This window comes from Echinops telfairi, unplaced genomic scaffold (assembly GCF_000313985.2).
Source record: "Echinops telfairi isolate 266 unplaced genomic scaffold, ASM31398v2 ScPeMD7_23;HRSCAF=83, whole genome shotgun sequence".
NCBI classification, from domain to species: domain Eukaryota; kingdom Metazoa; phylum Chordata; class Mammalia; order Afrosoricida; family Tenrecidae; genus Echinops; species Echinops telfairi.
Window position 1 is genome coordinate 10,909,923 of NW_022103920.1, and position 8,946 is coordinate 10,918,868.

General features: G+C 48.7%; 1 pseudogene; it reads right to left on the reverse strand.

Moving 5' to 3' along the window:
• Positions 1-2,024: 2,024 nt before the first annotated feature.
• On the reverse strand, positions 2,025-3,421 carry LOC101648877 (annotated as a pseudogene).
• Between the last annotated feature and the right edge of the window lie 5,525 nt (positions 3,422-8,946).

Below are 8,946 nucleotides of genomic sequence, written 5' to 3' on the forward strand. Positions count from 1 at the left end.
TGGAGAGCATGCGGATCTGGGCCCCACTGTACTGTGGGTCTTTGATTCGTTTGATGTTATTAGGCAATCTTATCTCCAACTGCTCCATAGAGAAAGATGCGGCCTTCTGCGCCCATAAGGATCAGAAATCCACAGCGGCAGCTCTACTCTGTTTTATAGGATGGCTAGGGGTCGGGATCAACTTGATGGCAGTGAATTTAGTTTTTGCTGTTGTCTCCCAAACATAAGCAAGAGAAGCCAGATACACAAAAAGAGACGATACAATTCCACTAATATCAAGGGTTTTAAAAAGCAATATTAATGCTTGGTGTTGGCAGGAGGGAGAGAGCTGAAAGCCTGTGGAAGAGGCCAGAGGGGCAGGGTTTCTGGTGTGCTGGCATGGCTTTGTTTCTGGATCTGGGTGCTAATGACACAGCTGTGTGTATTGTGTGAAAATCAACACTGGGCTATTGTGATTTGTGCCCTTTCCTACAAGGTAAGCATTAAAAGCAAGGCTATCATTTTAATGGAAATAGAAAATAAAACTTTGGTTTAGAAAAATGTGCTTGATAAGATGCAGAGCCATGAGAGTTCCATCAGGAGGATCATAAAATAATCAAAGAGAAACAGCAGCAGTGAGAAAAAAAATAACAGGGTAAACAAAGCAAGATAGTCAGCAGTGGGGATATTGCAGTTGGGAAGGCTGGGATCAATTTGGTCGGTTATTTCTAAATTAAAAGTCAACATTGGGTTATTGACTAATGGCATGTGAACTTTCCATGTAGATATCTTTTGGCTTACTATATCTTAGAAGAGCAATATTTAATGTTTTTACAAGTGGTCTGTACTCAATGCGATTCAATTACTGGGACTCCTTATCATCTTAAAATGTTAGAACACTAACCATGTGCTGACTAGCCACACTACTTCTCGGCCTCCCATTCAACCTCTCACCTTTCCAGAAATATCTCCATTATCTCTCCTGGGCATCAAGCCTGTGGACCAGACTTCCTCTCTGTTTCAAGAGACCTGTGTATCCTGAGTAAAAGCTGTCTGCATCTCATCTCATATGTTGGTGCAAATGCAGATCTGTGTAAGAAACTTGATTTCCACCGGGCAAATGTTTTGCGTCACTATGGAGTGATGCGTACGGAAGTGTTTGCGATTTGTGTACATGAGTAAGTGAGAGGGACAAGGCATATGAAAATCCCAAACCCATTGCCATCGAGTCGACCCCAATTCTTAGCAACCCTAGATAGGATTTCTGAGGCTGTGAAACTTTTTTTTCCCCAATCATTTTATTGGGGACTCTTACAGTTCTTATCACAATCCATACATCCACCCACTGTGTCAAGCACATTTGTACCTTTGTTGCCATCATCATTTTCATAACGTTTTATTTCTACTTGCAGGCTGTATATCTTTGCGAGACAGAAAGCCTCATCTTTCTCCCTCAATATGGCTGGGGGGTTCAAACTGTTAGCTGGCCAGCTCGTAGATGACTACGCCACCAGGGCTCCTTACAAGGTCCATTAGGAGGATGTCACGTGAAGGGTTTTAGCTCCTGGGTAGGTTAAATAAAGACGCAAACGAAATTGTTCTGATGTTGAGAGAAGAGATCAGATACTCAATGGAAACACCAATTCTCCCTGCATTCTGGAACGGGTTCACTGAGTCTCCCACAAGGCTTGAATGAAGTCCTTCCACTTGAAGCCCTTCCACCTCCACTGGGTGAGGCACAGCTCTTTCCCTGAAAGCAGCACAGCATTCTGGAAGGAGACAGGCCACGAGACTCTATACTTGGAGTCACGGTGAAGTTCTTTGTTGGAGATCCATTACTTCCATCTGAAAGCGAGGATACCGATGGCTGTCTAGAAGGGTCTTTCTTCCTCTGTGCCCCTACCACATGTTATCAATACCTGCTTGATGTCATTGTCACAGTGGACCTATGCAGGAACATGGGCTTCTTGATAGAGCTTCCTTTAATGATCCCCCCATCCATCGCTCCACAGGGCAGGTGCAGGCGGCGGCCACCGGCAGGCCATTCACTTGAAGATCTTGCCCTGGTTGAAGGCTTTGCCCACGTGCTGGCAGGCCCCCCACCCAGGAGAAGTCTCTCGGACCAGCGCCTGTGTCTCCTCACTGCCAGGATCCAGTTTCCGCCATGCGTACGACTCATAGTCCACCTGCCAATCTGGACTCAGTGGAAAGACAAGGTCTTGGCCCAAACCCCCGAAACAGAGCTGCTGCTCTTGGTTCGGACGAGGATAACGCTGGCGAAGGCATTCCTCCGCAGCTTGTCCAATCGCTGGAAGATTCCAGTGATGAGGTTGCAGCTCATGAGTGTCTGGCTCAGCCCCTCAGGGAAGCGGTACCCGGCGTACCACAGGGACCAGCCTTCTTTGTCAAAGTGCGTATTTGTCCATCTCCTCCTCAGGGGCAGGAGCTGCGGCCTTCTTCTCTTCCTTCTTCTCTTCTTTCCGCTCCGCCTGGGCCTTCTGCTTCTCCTCCCGGGGCGCCTTCTCTTTCCGAGGGGCGTCCTTCTTAGGCTGGATCTCGGCAAACTTTTTAGCGTCAAACTGCGCCATCTTCTCCCAGAGCTCCACCTCCCCTGAGACGGCCAGGCATTGGGGCTGGTGAATGCAGGTGAGGAACGAAGACCTGGCGGAAAGAAGGCTCAAGGGTGCTCCAGGGACGACTGTGATGTCAGCCAGGGTCACTCGGTCACCCACCAGGAAAGTCATGGTTTACAAGTGAGCATCCAGCAGGCCCAGGTTTCGCCTCACCTCCTCCTTGGTGTTCTCGGTGGTCTGCTTGTTGTGATGCATGGTGCCCAAGGTGGGGAACACCCAGGCACTGGCTGGGGGTCTATATCACTGTCTACGAAGCTCACCCACTGCACCACCTGGGCTGCTGTCTCTGGGGTCCTTCCCTGTCGCTCCTCATTGTTCCTGTAGTAGGCAATGGCATTGCTCTTAAACACACAGAATCCATCCTCACATTCGAACGCTGGGCCTTTGCCAGCAGAGAATGTGCAGAGAAATTCGGGAGTGCGGTTGGTTTGGCCAAAGTGGAAGTGGGGTGGCGTGGAGAGCATGCGGATCTGGGCCCCACTGTACTGAGCAGCAATGAGGGCCTTGCAGGCCTGCCAGGTTTCCGGGTATGTGTACGGGGTCCCAGCCGCCACGGTGACTCCATAGAGAAAGGGCAGGACATGTTCTTATTAATAATTTTATCCCAGGTAACATGTAAAGTGCCTAGTACAGTGGTCCCTGACGTACGACGGGGTTCTATTGCAACTACTTTGTTGTAAGTCAGTTTTAAATTTTTATTTAGTGTTCATTATTATTGCCTTTCATTTTACTGTCTTTAAAAATCCCACCCTCCCTTAGTTTGGAGGGGTAGAAACATTATAGATCAACTTACAGGTGTATTTTAACATGGTGTGCAGTACCTGGTGGCCTAAATGGTTAGGAATTGGGTTGCTAACCTCAAGATCAGCAGTTCAAAACCACCAGCTGCTTCACAGGAGAAAGACGAGGCTTTCTACTTCCATAAAGAGTGACAGTCGAGAAACCCACAGGACCAGTTCTACCGTGTCGTGTAGGGTCGCCATGAGACAGAACTGACCCTGTGGCAGTGAGTGAGTTTGATGTAGTTCATTTTACTAATGATAAGATGTAAAAAAAAAAAACCACAACCCAACAGACCATTGTAAGTAAGTGTGGTTCATAGTAGCTTAAATGCATTGTAAGCAGGACTGTGTGTACTGTGGACACGAGCACCCTCCTCTTTCTGGGCGACTCTGCATCTGGGAAGCAGAAGAACGTGGCTCAGCCACTACAATCGCCGGAGCAAAGGTAGCCCAAGAAATGTAGCTGACGTCACCTTAAAATTGCCTGGGTACGGAGGATGACGCTGAGAGATACAGTGTGAAAAAGATACAGGTGTACAAAGCCCTTTCCTGGTTGGAACAGAGCATCATCAGGTACCAATATATGAGGGAGCACTGTGAAGTTTGAAACTGGACCGCCCCCCGCCCCCTGCCTTTCCCTTACTTCTCTTGGATGTTTACAGATAAACATTTCATTTATCTGTAATGTTTTCATTTCTGTTGTTAATAAAAGAATGAGGGTAGGACTTTGCTGGCCAGGTCACGTTTGCTCATAGGGGCAACCAGGATGCATTTCTGGCAGGTTGAAGGTCAAACGCTTATTTGTAAGTTGACAAAGCATTCTCTATTTGTCAGAAGCAAGGGGCATGAAAGAGAAAGGGAATCACAGCATTATGAGCTGTTTGCACTTCCCAGGGAAACAAAGAAGCTGCCCTTGGTTTATAGACTTCTCATGGTCAACTCCAGAGGCAAGTGCAGTCCTCTTCTTTACAGACTCACAGTTGTGGTAGCTACATAACCTTGTGTCAGCTTGAGGGTCTTAGGAGTGAAGGGGTGGAGTTTAGCCTGTCAATCAGGCCACAGCTTGATTGGAGGACAGTTGAGATAAATGGCTCTCTGGAGGCTGGCCACCCTCTCTCTGCCTTTGTTTTTCTGTTGGCAGGCCTCTCAGAGACTTGCTGAGACCTGCCAGAGCCCCTCTCTGCTTCACCCTCTCTTGCAGAGCCACACTCGAAAGCTGGACGAGCCAGTGGAGACCCACACCAGCACTGAGATGCTTCCACTGCCATTGGATCCATATGACTTTGCACCCACCAGCCTGTGATCTTCCTGCATTTTGCATCATTGCTTGTGACTGCGTGAGTCTTCAGGGGGATTTATGGACTAGTATTGGGCTTGTAAGCTAATATCAGATGTTTGGACTTGATGTGGACTGGGCTGGGATATTTTCTCAATATACAATTGCTCTTTGATATAAATCTTTCTCTTACACATATATGAGTGTCTCTGGATTTGTCTCTCTAGTCAATCTAACACGACAGTGTAACACACACCAGGAAAGACCAGGTGTCCACAAAAACCAAACTCACTGCCATTGAGTCATTCTGGCTCATAGAGACCAGATAGAACAAGGCAGAATTGCCCCTGTGTGTTTCTGAGACCGCAATGCTATACCGCTTGTCTTTCTCTCGAGGAGTGGCTAGTGGTTTCGAACTGTTGATCTTTCCATTAGCAGCGCAACTCATAACCACTACATCACCACGACTCCTTAGGACCAGGTGTTTTGTGAGGTGCCATCGAGTCAGTTCTGACTCAAAGCGACCCTGTGGACAACAGGATGTAAGCCTGCCTGGTCCTCTGATCAGACCAAGTGGAGGGATGAAAAATCCAAAGACGGTGGCAAGGGAAGGGCAGTCTTTCTATTGCCATCACCATCGCTTCCATCATCATCACCAGCACCATTACCCACAAGCTCTGGTGCTTGCGGCATTCTTTGTAAGGCGCTATGTTAAGCATCCCACTGCTAACTGAAAGGCCAGTGGTTCACACCCACCAGCTGCTCCTCGGGAGAAAGATGAGTCAGTCTGCTGATGGGAAGACGGCAGTCTTGGAAACACTGTGGGGCATCCACTCTGCCGTTCACAGCTGCTGTGCATCAGAATCCACTCAACAACATGGTTTGGAAGTTAAATGTGTGTGCTCCCATGAGTTCTAAGAAATGGCCCACTGAATGTGTATGCATGTTAAATTTTCCAAAGGATCCAATATCCCCGGCTTTCTTCTGCTGGTCCCTGTGGTTGGCTTCTTAAGTAAAAAGGATGAACAGGGAATAGAGCCACTATAAACCCTAGGGCCGACACAATGGAAAAGGTAACACGGAGGAACACGCGCTTAGTTTGTTCAAATAGATTGACATCTACTGAAGGGTAATGACCATGCCCATCGTGCTTTCTCTGTAGAACTAGCTCAGGGCGCCCTCTGAGAGAAGCAGTTGACTTTATGCTGCTTGAATGACACTTGCCCTGTATCATGCCATTAGCCCAGGGGTCCTCACACTTTTTAACCTGGGGGCCAGTTCACTGTCCCTCAGACCCTTTGGAGGGCCGGACTATAGTTAAAAAAAAAACTATGAACAAATCCCTATGCACACTGCACATATCTTATTTTGAAGTAAAAAACAAAATGGGGCAATAACACATGGCGGACCGGATAAATGTCCTCAGCGGGCCGTAGTTTGAGGACGCCTGCATTAGACGCCTGGTTGACCGATACCGCCATTAATGAAGGAAACACTCATGAATTGTGAATATTCACAAGGAAGCTGTATCCTTATCTGGCAGTTCCTGGCTGAGGTGATGTGCCACTGAAGCAATCGGATTATTTCTGTCCATTCAGGGACAGCTTCCAGCACACCGATGATCAGTGAACACGATTTCAAGTTCCTGTTCTTGGTACATGCACTTGGTTTGCTTAAAGTGCTTCTGAATCGTTTTCTAGTGTTAGTTTTGAGCAATCATTGAAATGTAAGTGCCCAAGGGCAGGACTCTTATCTCGGTTTTCTTCTGGGCCTATGGCTTAAAGGAAGCAAAACAACAGCCAAGGGCCAGCTGATTCTATTCCTCTTCGGCAGCTTCCAGTCCAGGTTGCAAATGTAGTAGGCTGCTCATGGGCAGATTGGAGGTTCAAGTCTATCCTGAGGAGCTTCCTAAGAGAGGCTGGGCCGTCTACCACCAACAAATCCTCCACTGGAAACCCTGGGCGCCCACGTCTACTCTGACGCTCACGGGACCGTTGTAAATGGGAGTTGACTTTATGACAACTGTTTTTTGTCTTTTCTTTTCCTTCTCTGCATTCCACCAGTTGGCATGGCTGTGTGCTCACCCCTGACCCCGAGTCTTGAGCTCTAATGCTGTGAGCCATGTACTAACAACACCCTGCCCTCCACCCCCACAGGACAAGAGGGGAGGCCAACAGTGGGCACAGCCCTGAAAACATGCACCGGGGACGTCATGACACTGCAAGAGAGAGACAGGCCTCGCTCATTAGCAGCTTGCATGTGTCAAGGGAGCCGGTCACTGAGGGCTTCGAACCCAGAGATGGAACGGGGATACTGGATCCAGAGCGCGCCCCCTGTCTGTCACCGCTGTGCAGCGGCAGACGCAGTCGACACAGGATTCACAATACACAGGGGACCCCGTTGTGTGCTGGGCCCTGGGAACGGCCAGGACATTCCTCTGGCTGGTCTCTTTGACTTTTCCCACAGACGCTGGGCCTGCACTGACATGTCTGGAATGCTTGGTGAGGACAAAGTGGCTTCGTCACAGGCCAGTGGTGCTACTGTCCCCAGTGGCGTCACCCACTTGAGGGCTGACTTCTAAGTGCCTTGGAGCATCCCCAGAGGGTCAAGGGCAGAGCTGTGAGCACGTTTGCAGCAAACAGAACTTCGATGGGATCGAAAGTGAACATTTACCCTGCAAATTAGGCTCCCCTGGACAGCCTCTGCATACATTTTTTCACCGATGCTGCTGACATTGTTTGCAACCAGTCATCATGCACCTGGTTCCTCTCTGGTTGTACCACTTCTGTACCCTGCCTTTCTTGCTCCCTTACCTGCTCGGCTTTGCTTTAGCATGGTTTCTGACCACGTGGTCTCCTGTGGATGATATTTTTTAAGTGAGCTATAATCAACATATCATGCAATGCCAAGTTCGAGCATCTCAAGAGGGGCCGGGCAACCATCACCACAATCAACTTTGGGACCTTGTCTTCCTTCTTGTATGCATTGATGGGGACTCCCCATTCCCCTACCCCACTTTCTGTGTCCCTTGGCAACCATCAGTTGGCTTCTGTCTCCATAATTCCACCCATCCCGGCTACCCTATATAGGTAAAGAAACAAAACTCGGGCACACAGCAAGCAAGGATCTGTCCACACTGGCCGGATAAAACCGACAGAGACCTCAATCTTAGAGAAACTGGCGACAAGACAATCAGGACTTTCGCATCATTTCACATGGGGCCCGGAGGGAGATCACATGACAGGATGTTACATTCCAGCCTAAGAACAGTTGCTACAACCCACTTGATGGTGCTCTTTGATATTGGGGCTGTTGACATTCCTAGCCTACGCGCATTGGGGCCAATTCACGTAGGAACCCTGCATGTGGATTTGGGGCTCCACTATCATTTCCCACGGGTGATTTTTAAAAGAAGCTCTTTACTCCCGGGTAATAGTCTTTACTTACGGAGCTTTCACTTGCCTTTGCGCACATGATCTCCACAGCAACTCTAGAGATCAGCAAGATGAGAATTATTAGCAATATGCTGTCAGTAGGACCGATGGTGGCCCAGAGAAGTTCATTGTGGTACCCAAGGCCTCTCTGCCAGTACGTGGGTAGAGCGGAGCGGGGTCCCTAAGTCTCTCCTCAGGGCAGAACATCAATCTGCGGATATCTGCTTCCTCAGCAACCAGGTTCATCTAGCAGGGGCTGGTTACTTTGGTCAGCTCTGCTCTGGCACAGCCGGGTCACCGGGAGTTAGTGATTGGACAGAAAATGTTATTGGTTATTTGTAACTTTGGCTATATTTTGGGTGGTTGTTATTGCTAGATGCTGTGAAGTCTGTTCCAGCTCACAGGGACCCTACTGTCCAGCACCAAGCACTGACCAGTCCTTCACCGTCCTCACAGTCATCGTTATGTTTGAGCCCATTGTTGCAGCCACTGCCAAGCCAACCCATCTCGTGGCAAGTCTACTTTTTTCACCGCCCCTCTACGCTACCACGCATGATGTCCTTGTCCGGGGACTGGTCTCTTCTGATGCCATGTCCAAAGTACGAGAGACGAAACCTATTCGTTTCTGTCATGCTTCCTGAAGCCATGCTTCCTAACTCCATTTTAGCTTCCAACATTCAGGTTTCAATCACCGATGGTTGTCAACACATCTTGCTTGCTTGATCTTCTTCAGGCTGCAGGAGGTGAGAACATGTGTCAGTGTCTTCATCTGTGCCATTAGTGATTGGTGTGCAAATTTGAGGACGAGCCATATTAGCTACTCTTTCTTTTAGGCCTGTGAC